The following is a 16,331-nucleotide window of genomic DNA, read 5'->3' as shown; positions in this document are numbered from 1 at the left end:
TCACAAATGTGTTAATACCGTTTTCCGCCAAAAATCACTCGCCAGCCAACGCGTAGAGGCTTTCTTATCAGCTAAGGACCACGAGACTACGGCTGAATCGTTAAAAGGGATACGCTGTACTATACGCTTGCATGATGCAAAGGTTACAGCTTGTGGAAGCTCATCGTTAATCCGCGTGTAGATAAAACAGAATATGAATGTTAATTTTTCAATTAATACCACTCAGCACTGTTAAGGGATGTGATTTTGTGAGAGAAGGGTGCAAACGTGGTGCTTATCGCAGTCACCACACACGTACACACGCTGATATTACAAACAGTACAACCATGTTAGGGTGTGCTGGAGATGGGATTCACATGAGTCGTCGACACACACGTTAAAACGTCGACATTGTAAAACATTTGCTTTCGCGGGAAAAGTTTCCCCTTTGCTTTACCTGGTAATATTACATTGGGTAAGCTAGTTCTTCTGGATACTAAGACGAAACAAATCTTAGAACAACATTTTATTCAATCCATGCTGTACAGTCATTTGCAAGTATTGGTAAAGCCGCTTACCTCTAGCGGTATTTTATAAGCCATCATGTCAATTTCTCGCACTTTTACTTTTACTCTTACTCTCAGGTTTTGTTAGCATAATGAGCCACAGTATTTAAACGAAATAATATTAAAACGTGCAACGAGAGTATAAAATATCCAAAAAAATGGTTTGCTCATTTGACGTATGACGATTTAACATTTCAAGGTATATGATTTAACATTTCATGTTTGGAAGTACATTTTAAGTAGCATTATTACTACGCACACTTCCAAAATAATGTTTAAATTCAAGTAATAATATTTATTGGAGTAATTTGACTAATCTTTAAAGTGCGAAAAATTTCTATCGTTGTTTCGTATAATCGTTGTTCATAAAATTTAAATCTAAAATTCATAGCTAAATACCTACTAACTCATTTATATCCAAGCCAGCTGAGAAACATGCAAAAGTTGAGATAAATGTATTAGATATAGACTATAGATAGTTAAATATAGATATATAGACTTGTATTAGACATAGTAAATCATTTTGGAAATATTTGCGATAATCGGATATTTGCTGATGAACATGTAGACAGAATAATTTTGTGAATCATTATCTCGACCTGTCAAAAGATTGCAAGCAAATATTGTTGCTATCCATCAAGCGAAGGTAAACTTGGATTACTCGAAAAAGATTAGCCCAAGGCTTCTCTACTTCTCTTACTACATATAAAAAATGTTCGTTTCACAGATATGTTCTTGTATTGGCTGTAGTATCTATATGACAAAAAAAATCTTAAAGAACATAACTTGTAGTGTATACTTAATATTTCAAAGGAAGTGAAAAAAACTTCCTTCCACAACGGATATGAAAACAAAATAATGCTCCCAAATTTTCTTCGAGTAATGAAGGCTTTCCATTGTTTGATGGATGATTGCATGTTTTAGTTTATAATCTGTGTATTGTTGATATTGAAATCTGACAAGAGGAAAAAATTAAAACGATAGTATTATTTAAATGACTGTATGTATTTTATAAACCCAAATGGAATCCTAAATTTATCATGATTTCTTATGAAGTTTTTCACCAATACAGCTTATTTGAATTTAACTTAAATCGCTATTAGCTGTTTTTAGAATATGTTTATCCAATTGTTACATTATTGTATCGATTGATTCAGCGAAATATTGGTCTTTAGAAATAATGTCATTAACTTTGTATGCTGAGACGTCATTTGCAGAAACGAGAGCAAGATGAGAATGTGGATTCATTGACATGACACTTTTTGAATGAAAATAAACGTTTTCTTCCTTCTTTATATGTTAAAAAAAAGTTTTGATTTTTTTTAAGGCTGATGTATTTTTTATATAAATAAAAAAAGAGTTGTGATAGCAGGACAGCAAAACACAACAAACATAATTATCATAAAAACGACAGAAAAACAGCACCAGTTAGTCGTTTTATGGTCATTATTGGGAAGGTTTTTTAGCCAGTGCCGAGGAACAATACTATGGTTCTGCACAATCCAAATATGCTGTGCAGCAAACACTCACAGGCCCGTAAAAACTACCAAAAACCATCTATTTATTTTGTTTAACCGTAAGCCCAACGCTCCAACATCTTTTGTGCGCTTTAACGCCACCGCAATGTTTAATTTGTATCTTTCAGCGCCGTGGCATAAATATATTTCCACCTCAACTTATCTGATATAATTAATCAAATTATCATTGTCTTAACGTGTTCGTGCTTTTGTTCGCGGCTCGCTGGATCAACGCTACAGTGTAAAAGAACAACCCATTCACTAACCGCCGGGTGCTGTTTGGTGCATGATTTAGACATTCGCTGCGTCAGGTGCTGGATGTGTTCTTGCTTCAGCGCGTTTTTTTTTTTTTTTTATTTATTTCCCTCTGTTTGCCACGCATCAATGCAAAGCCCCAAAAAAACCTTCCACACCCAGTTTTTGGCATCCATTGCATCGGGTATTGTTATTTTCAGATGCACCGTACGGGTTGCGGCATACCTTGAGCCGGAAGTGTCTTACAGTTAGCGAACCATTTCCTGTCGGCGGTGAACTCTGAGACAAAAAACCGAAACACATAAAATGTTGATCTCCAGTAAGCTTTCCGTTGCAAAAAGACAATACGGCGATATCGAAAACTACCCTCAGGTGGAATGTGAATAAAATAACACATCGTCCACAAAACGGATGCACTGAAAAGAGTTTTATCTTTACCGCTTTTCTGATGCATCAATTTGGAAGCGGGCACCGCGACGGGACGAGTTTTGTGCCATTTTTTTCATCCTCGCACACAGTATTGTCTCAATCCTGTGTGAGCCACGGTAACAAAAAACTCGCAATAGAAAACAAAATAAATAATTGCCGGGTTTATCATGGTGATTTTGTGCCGGTCGTTTTGTTTTTCTTTTTGGCAGTTAAATTTTAAACCGTACGTGCTCCGTCTCCACGTCCGCGGATGATAAATTGTGTCTGAAATTTTTTGACTAATTACAGCCATGAGCCGTGATTAAAAGCTCGGAACTTGAAGGCTGTCGTCATCACCACGCCGTCGTCGTCTGGATGAGGTTTTCAGCCGGGGATTCCACTCCTGCTTTACACGGTCTGGTGAAAGTGAATGCACTTTTGGAAGGTTATTTTTCTTCTCCGGCCAAAATCAGCGAAACTCCGTGCCGGTTTGTTTCGTGTGTTTCCCATTCTGCTGGACCGTTGCGAAAAATTCATCAAAATAATAGCATTTATATCTTGACGCACGGATGCTTATCGCTGAGAAGTTGCAAAATTATCATAATCGCTGTTCGTTCATCGCAAACAAAAATGCTCGCGTTAAGAAAAAAAGGGCACAATTCCATTACCTTTTTTATGACTCTTGTAAATTACTCACAATATAACATATTGAACACAGCAGCAGTGTGAAGTCCATGGTAAACAATGCAAAGTTAAGCATCCTAGTGCAATTTTCACATGCAGTATCTTATCCATGCCAACACCTTCTTCGGCAGTGCCTCATGCTTCGTGTGCCACTGTTTGCCACGGTGATGGAGGAGTAAAATTAATCCAAAAGCAATTATGAATAATGAAATTATGCTCAGGTGCGAAACTGCCAAGAAAGACTCTTTTGAGCACGACGACAGTAGCGACAATTTACTTTAATGGTTGATTCGGTGCTTTGTTTCCTTCAATGCATCATTGAATGAGGACGATTGTGATTTTGTTAAACGGTATATTTTATTATTCTTTATCAGGTAAAAGTATTTCAATAAAAATGTCAATTATTCAAAAAATACGTCGTCATATGATGCTCTTCTTTTAAAATGTAGTAGCATGTAACCTGCACATTGTATGGATATAGGTACAAAACTCACATACTCAAATAAGTAATATTCGTAATTTTATCTACTTAAATAGCAATCTAAAAACCAGCAAAATCCAAAACCATGTTGTGATAAAATCTTTCATCTGAGCAATTACCTTAAATCAATTTTCTAATACTTTTTCACAGCAAAAACACCATAACTAACTGCCCGACTGTGAACGAACCATGCCCTACATGCTTCGAATTCGGACGATTAGTAGTGGACCAACCTTGCCCATAATTCCTCGCCAGTTTCCGTGCAGTTCATTCACTGTAATAGTCAACATCATTACCATCATTAGTGTAAGTAACGGTACGATGGGACTAACGAACGACGATGGCACCGTGCAGACGCTATTCTTTCCAAGTGCATCCCCGCCCAGACCATGTTCGTATTTTCCTTCCAAAACGGATACAGTCGTATGCTGTTGCTAGTAGTGGTGGTCGGCACTAACCGATGATGCTTAAGCCGCCGTTCTTAGCGCTATATATAAATACACACAAACACACACACACACAAGTTCCTAGTCACTTTGGTAGCTTTGACCTCGACAGCCTTTCTTTTTCTACACGCTCTATCTCCCAGCAACGGTGCTGGATGTGAAATGCTTTTCGCAATTAATCAACCTGCTACAGAATGTGTTTAGTGAATACAATCGGATCTCGTCCAGCGTGCATTGCACCCGTGCAGTGAGGGGTGTTAGCTGGATTTTAGCAGCCTTAAAAGTGTCTCCGGCAAACCGAAGAAAAGCGTTCACCGGATATCACTCTGCTGCGGGCATCGAAGTGGCAGGATAATGGGAAGATCTATTGCCACCACCGGCGTATATAAAGCTTGCATATAATGTATGATTTTTTAAAAGTTGCTCAGCACCAAACCGATGCTGAAAATGCTGAGATTTCTGCACCGAAATCCTTCTCCTCCCCTTTTGCGAAGCTTTCCATCACGCTTCACGATTCGAAATGCACGAAAAAGAGTGTGCATTTAGAGCTGGGCGGATTGTAGCATGGGACATGGGTGATCGGAATAAAATTTCCATATATTTCCACTGCTTGTTGGCAAAGTTCTCGACTACAATGAATGCTTGATGCATCGTTTAGCATTCTTGTACCTCCTACATTACAGAGCGTCGAGTTGAAAAGATACATGATACAACAGTTTTTTTTTCATATAATTCTGCATACTTCACATACTGAATTGATCTTTGCTGATTTGCGTTCTAACGTTCCCTCTCCTTTCTGAAACCGCTACAAACAGATTAAAGTGCTCTAACCTGCTCTTTTGTGGTCATTTTATTGCACAAATAATCCAGCACGATTTTCCTTTCTGATAAAAAAATGCACACAAAAAGGGGCCCTAAATTCGTTCCTTGAATGATAAATACGTTGCAATCATTATTATGAAATTCATTTTGTGTTCTGACCTGGACGCAAAAAAATGGTCGTAACCTTCAAATAAATCTGTATCATCCTCTTTGAACCATGCCGCTCGCATTTGAACTCCGGCGTGAAACATGCCAAAAGGAAGATGTGAACAAATTTTATATTTCAGGACGGATTATTTTCTCAATGTTGCCAAACCCTCCATTAGGCATTAGCAAAGGAAGTGCTTTTGAAACCGAAAAGCAAATGATCAAAACGGACTATGGACACGATATTTCGACCGCAAACAATTGAGGTAACACGGCGTGGCTTCGTGTGTGGTATTAAGAGTCGTGGTATAAGACAATAAAATCATTTGTTCACAGGGAACATGAGCTAATTTGTTCATTTAAGAGATTTTTTGTATCTTTTGGAAATTTGAGAACATTCAATAACACTTTATTTCACCATTGAATTAAATTAAAGTGAGGTTCAAAGATACTAGACCTTTTACATCTCCGATTTTTTAAATCAATTAAACTTGGTATTTTTTAAATTACTTTTAACTATCAACGTCGATAGTTAATTACAGAAAACAAGTATTACTGTTCAAAACACCAAAAAACACAAAACGTGTAAGTTTTTAAGCCTAAAAAACATGACTCACACGCTCTGTGTCGACCAACACCTAAACCGTGGATAATTATCAACAACCGATACCACATAATTCTTCGTCACGCGCTCAAACGCGACAATTTGGTGAAAATATCTACCGACCACGTGGCAATGCCCGTGCTACCGCCCAGCCGCCTGCACGAACTTTCTTATCTTCACACGAACTCCGGTGACATTGCTGTGGCGTAAGGGCGAATGTGTTCTTTTTCCCGCTGCTGCTGTATGTATGTCTCCATTGCGGTTTTGTGTGGCTTTCATTTTCGGTATAAAAAAAACAACCCTGCAACATCACCACACCCACAAAAACACACCTACTATCGTGGAAACAACAACACAAAAACGGTTGACTCATCAAATGTTTCGCTGCGAAAATGATGGTGAAATAAATTCGCATGAAATATTAAAACCTTCCTCACCGTGACAGCTCCTGTCAGCTTATTGCCACAAAACTTTCCTGAGCTGCTGCTGCTGCTTCACTTACGCGGGACTTGAGGTCGCTCTACGGAGAAGGTGGCTCCTTTAGCGTGTTGTATGATGTATTTTTTTTCGCTTCTGTCTCATGTTCCGTTTCATGTTTCATGCCCGTGAGCTTTTATTCCTTCGCTCAGAGGTGTACCTTCGCGCTGCCTATCTCGCCGGCCCCGTGAATGTCCACGATTCATACCTTACGCTTAAGCGGCAATGTGTCTTTTTTTGTAATTTTCTAGAACGATTTGTTTTGTTTTGCTATAATTCGTGCCGTTCTTTTTTGCTTCCCTAAAGTACTTCTCCTTCATCGTTAGCTCTTTTCCTTCTTCCATTCTATCGCCAGTACGTTCATTCGACCGAAGTGTATTGGTTGTTTCAAGCGTCAAAGTACTCTACCAGGCGAACAAATTGCTAAATTTGCACTTGTTTCCAGCTCCATAGAGACAGTGAGGCTCGGAAAAGCAGCGGGGGTTCAGCGTCGTACCGGTGCCTGTTGTGCCTGGAGGGTTTCTTTTTTATCGCTCACAGCCACCGAGTGCACGTTGGGATCGTAAGTATTAACCTCAATATTTCATGATTATTGAAACGAATCGTACAATAAATTAAAAAATAATTTCTCCTTGATCTCGTTCGAACGCAGCGCTACTACGCTGGTGTCTGTGAATGCTCCGTTTACGAAAGCACAAGGATGGAGTTCCAAATAACGGACGCAGAAGAATGGTTAGGTGAGGAAGGATTAAGCTGCAACATAGGCGAGTGTGAAAATCCCACCAGGGTTCGTTCCAACGATCGACCAAAGCTCCGTGTTGCTTGGAAGGGATTTAGGCAAGGTTGCCGTTTACTTTCCTATCCAAGTTTTACACACAGAACACACACACCAACCGGTACTGGGTAAGTACAAGTAGAAAAATAAAAAGAATCATCTCGACGGTTTCACCAGTTTTGGCTTTATTTCTTTTTCAATCATTTTCACGCCATCTTTGAAACAGTAGTTCATTGGGAGCTACTGTTTAATCAGCTCTAGTGCCTTAGCCATTGTTTTCCGGTTTGTTACTCATTTGTTCTTCGCCCTCTTCACTAAACACTAGCAAACTGGCAAAGCGACAATACGCACATACAGAACACAAACTCATCTACCACCACCTAGAGGGTTTACCTGGTTTAGCAATCACCCGTCCGCACGGTTGAGGTCAGGTTGATAGCGAAGCAAAAGTGTGAAAATAATTTATCAGTACTTTATTTATATCCTTTCGGGCGTGTTTATTCCCCCCAGGCTTTCCCCCTCAGTGAGCATTTGGTTGAAGTAGTTCCGAACATCTTTTCTCACTCGTTTTCTTTTTATCTCCATTCAGTGAATTCATTCGCTGGTGAATCATTTCCTGTTTTGGATGCTGCTGGAATCAAGTGTCTAGTGAATTTTCTTTTCATTCGCCCCACAGCAACACTAGGATTTGTAGACAAATTGTTATTTATCTGTTCTTTTACTATGCCTTATTTCCAGAGCTGTTGAAAACTTTCTTCGTGAAAGTTTTATGGAGTATTTTTCTTTATACTAGGTACACTAGTAACTGGAACTGTTACTGTATTGTGGTACATTGAAAATAAAACCATCAAAAGTAGCTGATTGTTTTGTCTTCAATCTGTTTGTTCTAAAATATTTACCATGAACAGGTATGTTCTAAATCAAGTATTTTCTAATTCGAGGCCTTCCCGGGTAAATTAGGTTGTTTTAATGCAAGTATTGATACTTACATACATAATTAAAAATGGGGAGATTGCACTTCTTATTACAAATAATTTGTTGGTACATGGATTTGGTTTTGTAAAACAACATTACTAGAATGTTTTTTTGAGCTAATTATTTTTTTGAAACGATTTAGTAAAGGAAAAAACTAAAGAAAACACTGTTGTTACGCCTGGTAACAATTTGGTGAGTAGCTGGGTAGACTTTCTTAGAACTGGTAGATATCGTGCCAACAAACACGGAAAAGGTTTAGAGACATAAACAGTATGAAGAATTGTCATTACCCTTAGAATCTGATAGTTCTGTTGAACTATCGCTGGAATAATCTTTAAAAACATTGCGGGAAAACATTTCCATGCTTAAGCTGTCATAAAAAATATAACAAATTAGTCAATGTTCCAGCTCGATCAGTGGCTAATCTCTTACGAGTATTGTTATACGCCCGTCCAAACTAAAAAACCTTTCAAAGTCTTTTTCTTAACTAAAAGACCTTTGCACAGCTGCAACATTATTGTGCAGAAAGACTTCCAAAATCTTAATCAGATCAAAGTGGCTAGTTTTTTGGATCTAATTTGGAAGCATTGAGTAACGTTGGATGAATTAGGTTTAGTAAATCGCGCTTTTGTAGAATGGAAATAAATCTTAGAGTTTTCGATTTCGGGCAAACATATTTGCTCTAAACAAACGTGCTCACATTTCGCTTATACACTGCTGCGGATAGTTTATATAACCGCATCCCTGATTTTCATGTTGTTGAAAGATCTTTAAAACATATGATATCGGTCGGTATGGAGTGTTTATGGTGGTGAAAAAGGAACTTAGTGCATTTTTAGCGTTTTCCATCTATGTAGCTCATGAAATAACTAATTAACATTATTTTGACCGTCAGGTTTTTATAACCGCTATTGAATAAATTAGGAGAAAATATTTTACTGAAATTGCATTAACTTTTTTGGTTAATGATTATTTTGTTGCATTATTTGTACCTTCCATTATATTGAAAATGCTGTCCGGCTTACTATTGTCCAAATTGTTCAAATTTTTTTACCAACTTCTCTCAAGCTTTTGAATAAGCGACTTAAAATTTATTTACATCGGAAAATTGCCATGTTTCTTGAATCCATTATGTATCACAATTATACTTTAAATATTTTCGAACCAATAAAGATCAAAATTATGAGATGGTCAAAGTAAGAAATTAACTTTCTTATCCTTTACTCACATTTTTGCTCGTGTGGATTTTGTCGTTGAGTTGCCGAATAACCAACATGATATTTTAATATAAATGGCAACTTGACAGCAAGTTTTTTTTTACATTTGTCTGAATTTATTTCAAAACTACACTTTTACTATATCTTTGTTTTACAAGAGCTGGAGCACTGACATGCTGAAAGACGTAAGGATGGTTCCCGTAATGGTTTTCGGGTTTCGGAATGGTTTCGGGATGGTTTCGGGATGGTTTCGAAGTACTGGGACACAAATTAGAACAATTTTGATTCTAGGCCTGCGAGACTTTTTGGTTGTAAGTTTAACAAAAGCAACCAAAGTATTAAGTCTTGTTTGTTCCAAAACTAAACTGAAACTGAAATTTTAATAAATCATAAGAATCTTCTTACCCATATCTAAGATAACATTAGCAGAATTTTGAATGCTTTACTCAAGCTCATTATTTTTCATTTTTTGTCCTGTAATGTGCAACACAGCTGCGAATGATAAATGAACACATTTACATGAAGGTAATGATGAACCATAGTTCAAGAGCATTCAAGCGCTATCTACGTGCATAATCCAAACAATAAGAAACTTGCAACAGTAGGGTTAAAAATAATAATCAAAACAAAAAAAGAACCTTCAAGGGACGCAACCTAGCCAACTTCCTTTTGCGACGAGTGTCCCCCACGTCATCAATCAAGGATGAGCAGCGCACATACATTAATCTCCAATTGTGTCTTTTAATTGCTGCCTCCCTATTTCCCACCCTCTTACCCTCTCTCTCTGTTTCTCTCCAATCTCTTTCTCTCTCCCTGCGCCTTCACTGAGAAGCTCGTTAATTAGCCGTCACCACCAGTGGTTGATGGAGATGCACTTTGCATCAGGCAAGCTCAAGTACCCCAGTACCCTTCTCGGTTCTCCACCCGTTTGCAATCCAAAACCCCATTGTTCACCAAAGCAACCGCTGCCGGAATTGATATGTCCACCAGTTTTGGTCACATGATGATGCTGTTGCTGCTGCCACTGCTGCTCGGTGGCCATTGACCTCGTTGTCATACTCACCTTACCGAGTTTCCATCAAAAGCACGGAAGCGAGCGGTACCATTTCGGTCACTCGGTATGTTCGCTGTTGGCGCAGTTCGCCCGCGTATGGTGTGATGGTAGTGCGTTCGCAAATGTCTTCATTTTCATTCAATTATAATTCTTTTATTCGCAAGATGAGCGCTGAATGAATCGGCTTCTCTCATTGAGGTAATGATCATCTGCCATTTGCGGTACTTCCCGACCCGCTCGTTCTCATCCCACTCTTCACTCGCATCGTTTCCGCACCGCGGGGATGTTCGAGCGGTGTTTGATGTGCAGGCCAGTCTTCCCCACCCGCTAGAGCATCGTGGATGCACCACGGGATGCACACGGAACGTATTGTGCCCACGGAAATGCGCTGTCATGGGAGTGCATTTCATTTGAATACAATTTTACTGTCAGCAACTGCAATCCGTGCGCGATGTGATTCGATAACTGGCGGGCATAATGCGTCCTTCTTGCCGTGCTTCGCGTTCTTCGCCAGCGCTTGGCGCTCTTTCTTCCCTATACGCTGGGCAGGGGCCGGTAGCTGAGGTTGCGCTTGAGTGGCATCCTTCGGGCGATTATAATTTCATTACTGTCGCATTGGTAATATCGGAATCGGTGCATAATGATGCTGGCAGTCGTGCGTCGGACAGTAGGTATTTGCGAACGACGTCCCTGATGCCATCTCAAGCATGCTGTCAATGATTATTAAAGTCGTATGATAGAATTATGTTTAAGTTTCAGAAGCTGTTAGGTTAAAAGGAATAAAATTCATTTTACAGCTAGTTGTAAGTGTTTCTTTGCACTCTTTTCAATTGTATTAATTGTGGTAGTTTAATTAAATTAATTGAAATTGATAAACATATAAAACAAGTGAAATGTTCTCATGTTCCCAAATATTTAAGAATTAAATTAAAATTTCCAAAAAAATTTACATTTAATTTTAATTAAAAATACGCCTTAGTGTAATGATATTACAGATACATATACTGTATCATAACTCCTCATAAAAACGTGCAGTAACAGCTGGTCCAAACAACCCGATTTGTCGTTACGATTTGATAAACTCAACACAAGCTACTCACCACCGGCAGGACCTAAACCACCACTACGAAAAGAAACCTACAGGATCAAGTCTCCGCGTTTCCATACAATCAGCTAAATGGATCGCCGGCTGAAGCTTAAACTCTCGCCACATAGCCACTTTTCAGTCACGATTACAGCAACACAGTATCAAAAACCAGAGCCCTCCCAGCTGACAAACGGTGCAGTAACAGTTGACCGAAATCGTCAGCAGCCACTCTTAATGGTGGATAATGGCAATTCATTACGTTTAATTAATGACAAGTTTTGTCATCTTTATGGTGCCCATAAATCTTGGCGATGTCCTCACGTGTTCCAGATTGTGCACCTTGTTCGCTTGTGTAGATGTATATATATTTATTATTATTATGTCGTTTTTTGTGAGTGTGGCTACCACGTTTTTCCTGCCAAAATCCCCAGTTTTGACTTACTTCCCACTGTTGTCAGGGCGGTGGCAAAACAGCAGCACGAGGGGAGCTGGGAAGGACGCTTACTTTTCGTTTTAAGCTGGAAAAATCTTTACGCGTCCTCGACCGAGCTGGGGATTGGTCGCCTTTTTCGGACAGTCAATGAACAAATTTATCACTTTGAGTGAAGTACACAAACACACACACGGATTGTTGGTTTTGACATATGTTGAGCGTGGACCTGGCTCGAATTGTCGCATTGAAGCAAAATGTGCGCTTAATCCGACGTACAGGAAAATAAGTTTTAAACCACGACATGCAACACACCGATTAAAGGTTAAATCCATTTTAAAGTGAGTTATGTTTCACACATGCCCATTAATCATACCGATTTTTCTTCACAGTGCAGAATGAAACGTCTACATTGGCAGAAATGTTTGACCAGAAGAAGATTAAAGAGCTGTAACTTGAGCTCACAAAAGTATTTAGAGTAGATAAGTGGAAGTTTCGCTGGGATGAACACCTCAGTGTGTACGATACACCACTGTTATGAGAAATATCATATGAAATCAATTTGGCATTTAAACGTTCTATTAAACGTTATTTTTTTATTTGCTTCGCGATTGCATAATCATAAAAACATTGAAATTAAGAGCTGAGAACATCCAGTCTACAAGATATTGAAATATAATGTAAAGCTTTCGTCAACATGCATAACAAGACTCTTTTCTTACCCTACATAATTGGGTAACAATGCTTTCCATTGTATACCAGGTAATCTGCTTACCAAATTTATTAATTTACATGTATTAATCTACTGATTAATCTAAATAATTAATATTTTCAATATGGAAAATCTAACTTCTTTAATCTATGGGTTTCTTAACTTCTAATAATTTAAGATTTTTAAAATTATAGACTCTTAAACCTATTTTTATATAAAAAAGAGCAAATCTTAATTGCACCCTTCGATTAGCATCAATCCTAAATAAACATATCAATATATTCTTATATAAAAAAAAATCAATGTATATTTAAACATATCAACTCTAGTATGTTTTCTAAATAATGGCAAAACATGAAGTTAGAATCAACTGATCTGTTGTAAAGCTCTAACTTTACAGTCAATCTTTTGTACAATTATATATTACAGCAAAATGATATTCTAAACTACTAAACTTCTACGTATTAAATAATATTAATTGTTTGGTTACTGATGAGTAACATATACTTATAAAAAACACGAAATTAGTACGCTTTAAATAAAAAGCTCATTTCGAAGTTACGAGTAATTTTGAATTGAGGAATAGGTTAATGGCAATACATGGTATTACATTTAGTTATAGGTAAATTTATTATCAAAATTCAATTGCAAAAAGCATGTTGATCAAAATTTATTCCTCAATTCGAAATTTCCATTCCATGAGTCCTATAATGAACTCTGTCATTCACATAGTCTACAAAAAAGGTTACTGACTGGAATGCTCAAATTTTCGTGCCATCACAATTAGTGATGAGTCAAGTACCACTTTTCACTGTGTGGTGCTGTGGTACCACGCACAGTCTACTGTGCTATGTGTGCGTGGTAGCACACTTAATGTGTGGTCGCACAGTAGCTGTGTTCCTGCACAGTTTTTGTGCACGCATACAGCTACTGTGCGACCGCACAGTTACTGTGTTATCGCACAGTTACTGTGTTATCGCACAATTAGTGTGCTTTGCACACTTTTTGTGCTCCGCACAGCTACCACACAATTTGCACAGTTTGTGTGCTCCGCAGCACGACACGAGCAGCTTTCAGATTTTGACTGTCTGTTTCATTTTGATGAAACTTATTCGATTTAATCTTACTTTACAAATAAATGATGTTTTAAGTAGACATATTAACATATTAACACTTTATATTGCAAAAATAACAATGAAAACCTCGATTTATTCACTTGCACAGTTTGTGTGCTCCGCACAGTTTGTGTGCTCCGCACAGTTTGTGTACTCCGCACAGTTTGTGTGCTCCGCACAGTTTGTGTGCTCCGCACAGTTTGTATGCTCCGCACAGTTGCATACAATAACTGTGCGGAGCACACAATAACTGTGCGGAGCACAGAAACTGTGCGGAGCACACAATAACTGTGCGGAGCACACAAACTGTGCGGAGCACACAAACTGTGCGGAGCACACAAACTGTGCGGAGTACACAAACTGTGCGGAGCACACAAACTGTGCGGAGCACACAAACTGTGCGGAGCACACAAACTGTGCAAGTGAATAAATCGAGGTTTTCATTGTTATTTTTGCAATCTAAAGTGTTAATATGTTAATATGTCTACTTAAAACACACAAACTGTGCGGAGCACAAAAATCGTGCGGAACACAAAAAATGTGCGAAGTGTGGCACCACAATTTTATAAAATGTGCAATTGTACTCGCACATTTTACTGTGCTGTGTGTGCGTGGTGGCACAGTGCTACGTGACTCATCACTAATCACAATCCTCATTACCATCTATAAGATCCTGTTCCAGATCCGGTTTTGCAGACTTGCACCGCTTGCTTCAAAGTTCGTCGGCAGCTACCAAGCTGGGTTTGTTGGAGGAAAATTCACCACCGATCAATACCAGTACCAGACCGCTACGCATCTCCTGCTCATCGACTTCAATGCGATCTACAACACAATAGACCGCTGAGTTATGGAACATCATGCTCCCTTATCATTTTCCTGTGAAGTTGATCCGACTGTTAGAGGCCAACACGGGATGCAGTGCAAGATAAGAGTTCCAGAACCTTTCGAATCTCTCAGCGTTCTGAGGCAAGATGACGGACACTCCTGTCTGCTCCTCAACATGCGACAAAGACTAAGTTCCTCCTTACCAGATTCAGACCATCTGGGAAGTAGTGTAATTAGTTGACGGCGACAACCTCGAGGTAGTAAAGGAGTTCTGCTATCTCGAGACGGTTGTTACTTCGGACAACCACACCAGCAGCGAAATCCAGGGAATTTGTTCAGGGGAATCGTGCATACTATTGGCTTCACCATCTGCTGAGATACAGAAAACTTCGAGCCCCCACCGAATGCGAGTTATATCGCACATTGATTCGACCGGTGATCCTCTATGGACACGAGTCAGGCCATCCGATGCGATGCAATGAGCTTGTTTGAGTGACGCATATTCCGGACCATCTTTGGCGGTGTATTTGAGCATGGAGCGTGGAGGAGAAGGATGAACCACGTGCTTGCTGAGCTGTACGGCAAACTGAGCATCCTGACGGTGGTGAGTATAGCGGTGGCCAGTACGACATAAGGTGTAGGGCAGGGTAGTGATATCAATGGCTGCATCAGGTGAAGCATGATCAGATGTCTTCATGGATGGTAGGCTGCAGCCAGGGTCCTAGCATCCTTGAGAATGATTGTTGACCAGGCCATGTCACGACGGCTTGCTCCATCGTAAGCAAGCCAACAAGAGATAGAGAAAGAGGAAGAGACAGAGAGAGAAAGAGCGAGAAAAATAGGGAAAGAAAAGGAGAGAGAGAGAGAGAGAGAGAGAGAGAGAGAGAGTCAAATTGTATAAAACAAAAAACAACTTGAACTTTTCCTTTCTTCTTCGTTCTTAAATACTCGCTTCTTCGCTCTTATGAACTTACATAATCGCTTACGGAACAATTTACTCAACTACTTGCACATTTTCAACCAATTTGTTTGATCATTTTTCTAGATCATTGCAGCTTAGCTAGATGGAGGTAATTACTGCAATCAATGTCATTAGTGCTATTATTGTAAGCGAGCGTTGTTGTTTATCAATGCCCAAAGTTGTTTCTTGCTCCCCCAAGAAAGCAGTCTGAGGCTTCAGTAAAAACGCCTCAAAACGCTTTGTATCGGAACGTACTAGGGCGTAGTAGGAAGAACTAAAAGAGAGTTTCAGCAATATCAGCATACAAATTCGGACGATGAGGTTGTTTTATCCCACTTTTCCCAAGTTAAACGAAATGAGATTTCACCCAAGGATACTTTGGTAAAAAAGTTTTGAAACAATGGCCGCAAAACGAAGGGCAACATTTTTGCGGATAGAAAATATTCACGCCCTAGTAATAATCTACAAGATTCGGTAAAGAAGCGGCTGCGACTGGAGCAGAAAAAAGTTTTTCGCAGGGAAGTTATAATAACAAGTAATCTGCCTAACAACACCGGAACGAGCCACTAATTCTTTTCCGCGCAGTAAAATTGAACAAACACAAATTCAAAAGGCCCAAATTCAAACGAAGTTTCAAGAACAGCAATATTTGCCCATATAAATGAGAAGTCGATCGGTGCTAACGGTAATGAAATGATTGGATAAACTTTTTAAGGTTTCTTGGCCACATTGTAGTTCTTGTGCCGAGACGCTTCTTCCCCCGACTATCGTTTATCGAATTAGAAAATATTTTG

The 16,331-nt window shown here is 39.0% G+C and overlaps 1 long non-coding RNA gene across 1 annotated transcript; it reads left to right on the top strand.

Moving 5' to 3' along the window:
* Positions 1-346: 346 nt before the first annotated feature.
* LOC133391765 (uncharacterized) lies at positions 347-15,734 on the top strand. The gene is made up of 3 exons (XR_009765231.1): positions 347-6,948; positions 7,039-7,289; positions 14,422-15,734. It is a non-coding gene; the product is annotated as an uncharacterized LOC133391765 (long non-coding RNA).
* The last annotated feature ends 597 nt before the right edge of the window (positions 15,735-16,331 follow it).

The sequence above is a fragment of the Anopheles gambiae genome, chromosome 2, assembly GCF_943734735.2.
Source record: "Anopheles gambiae chromosome 2, idAnoGambNW_F1_1, whole genome shotgun sequence".
Taxonomy (NCBI): Eukaryota; Metazoa; Arthropoda; class Insecta; order Diptera; family Culicidae; genus Anopheles; species Anopheles gambiae.
Note: the sequence above shows the minus strand (reverse complement) of the source record. Positions and strands in the feature narration are given on the sequence as shown.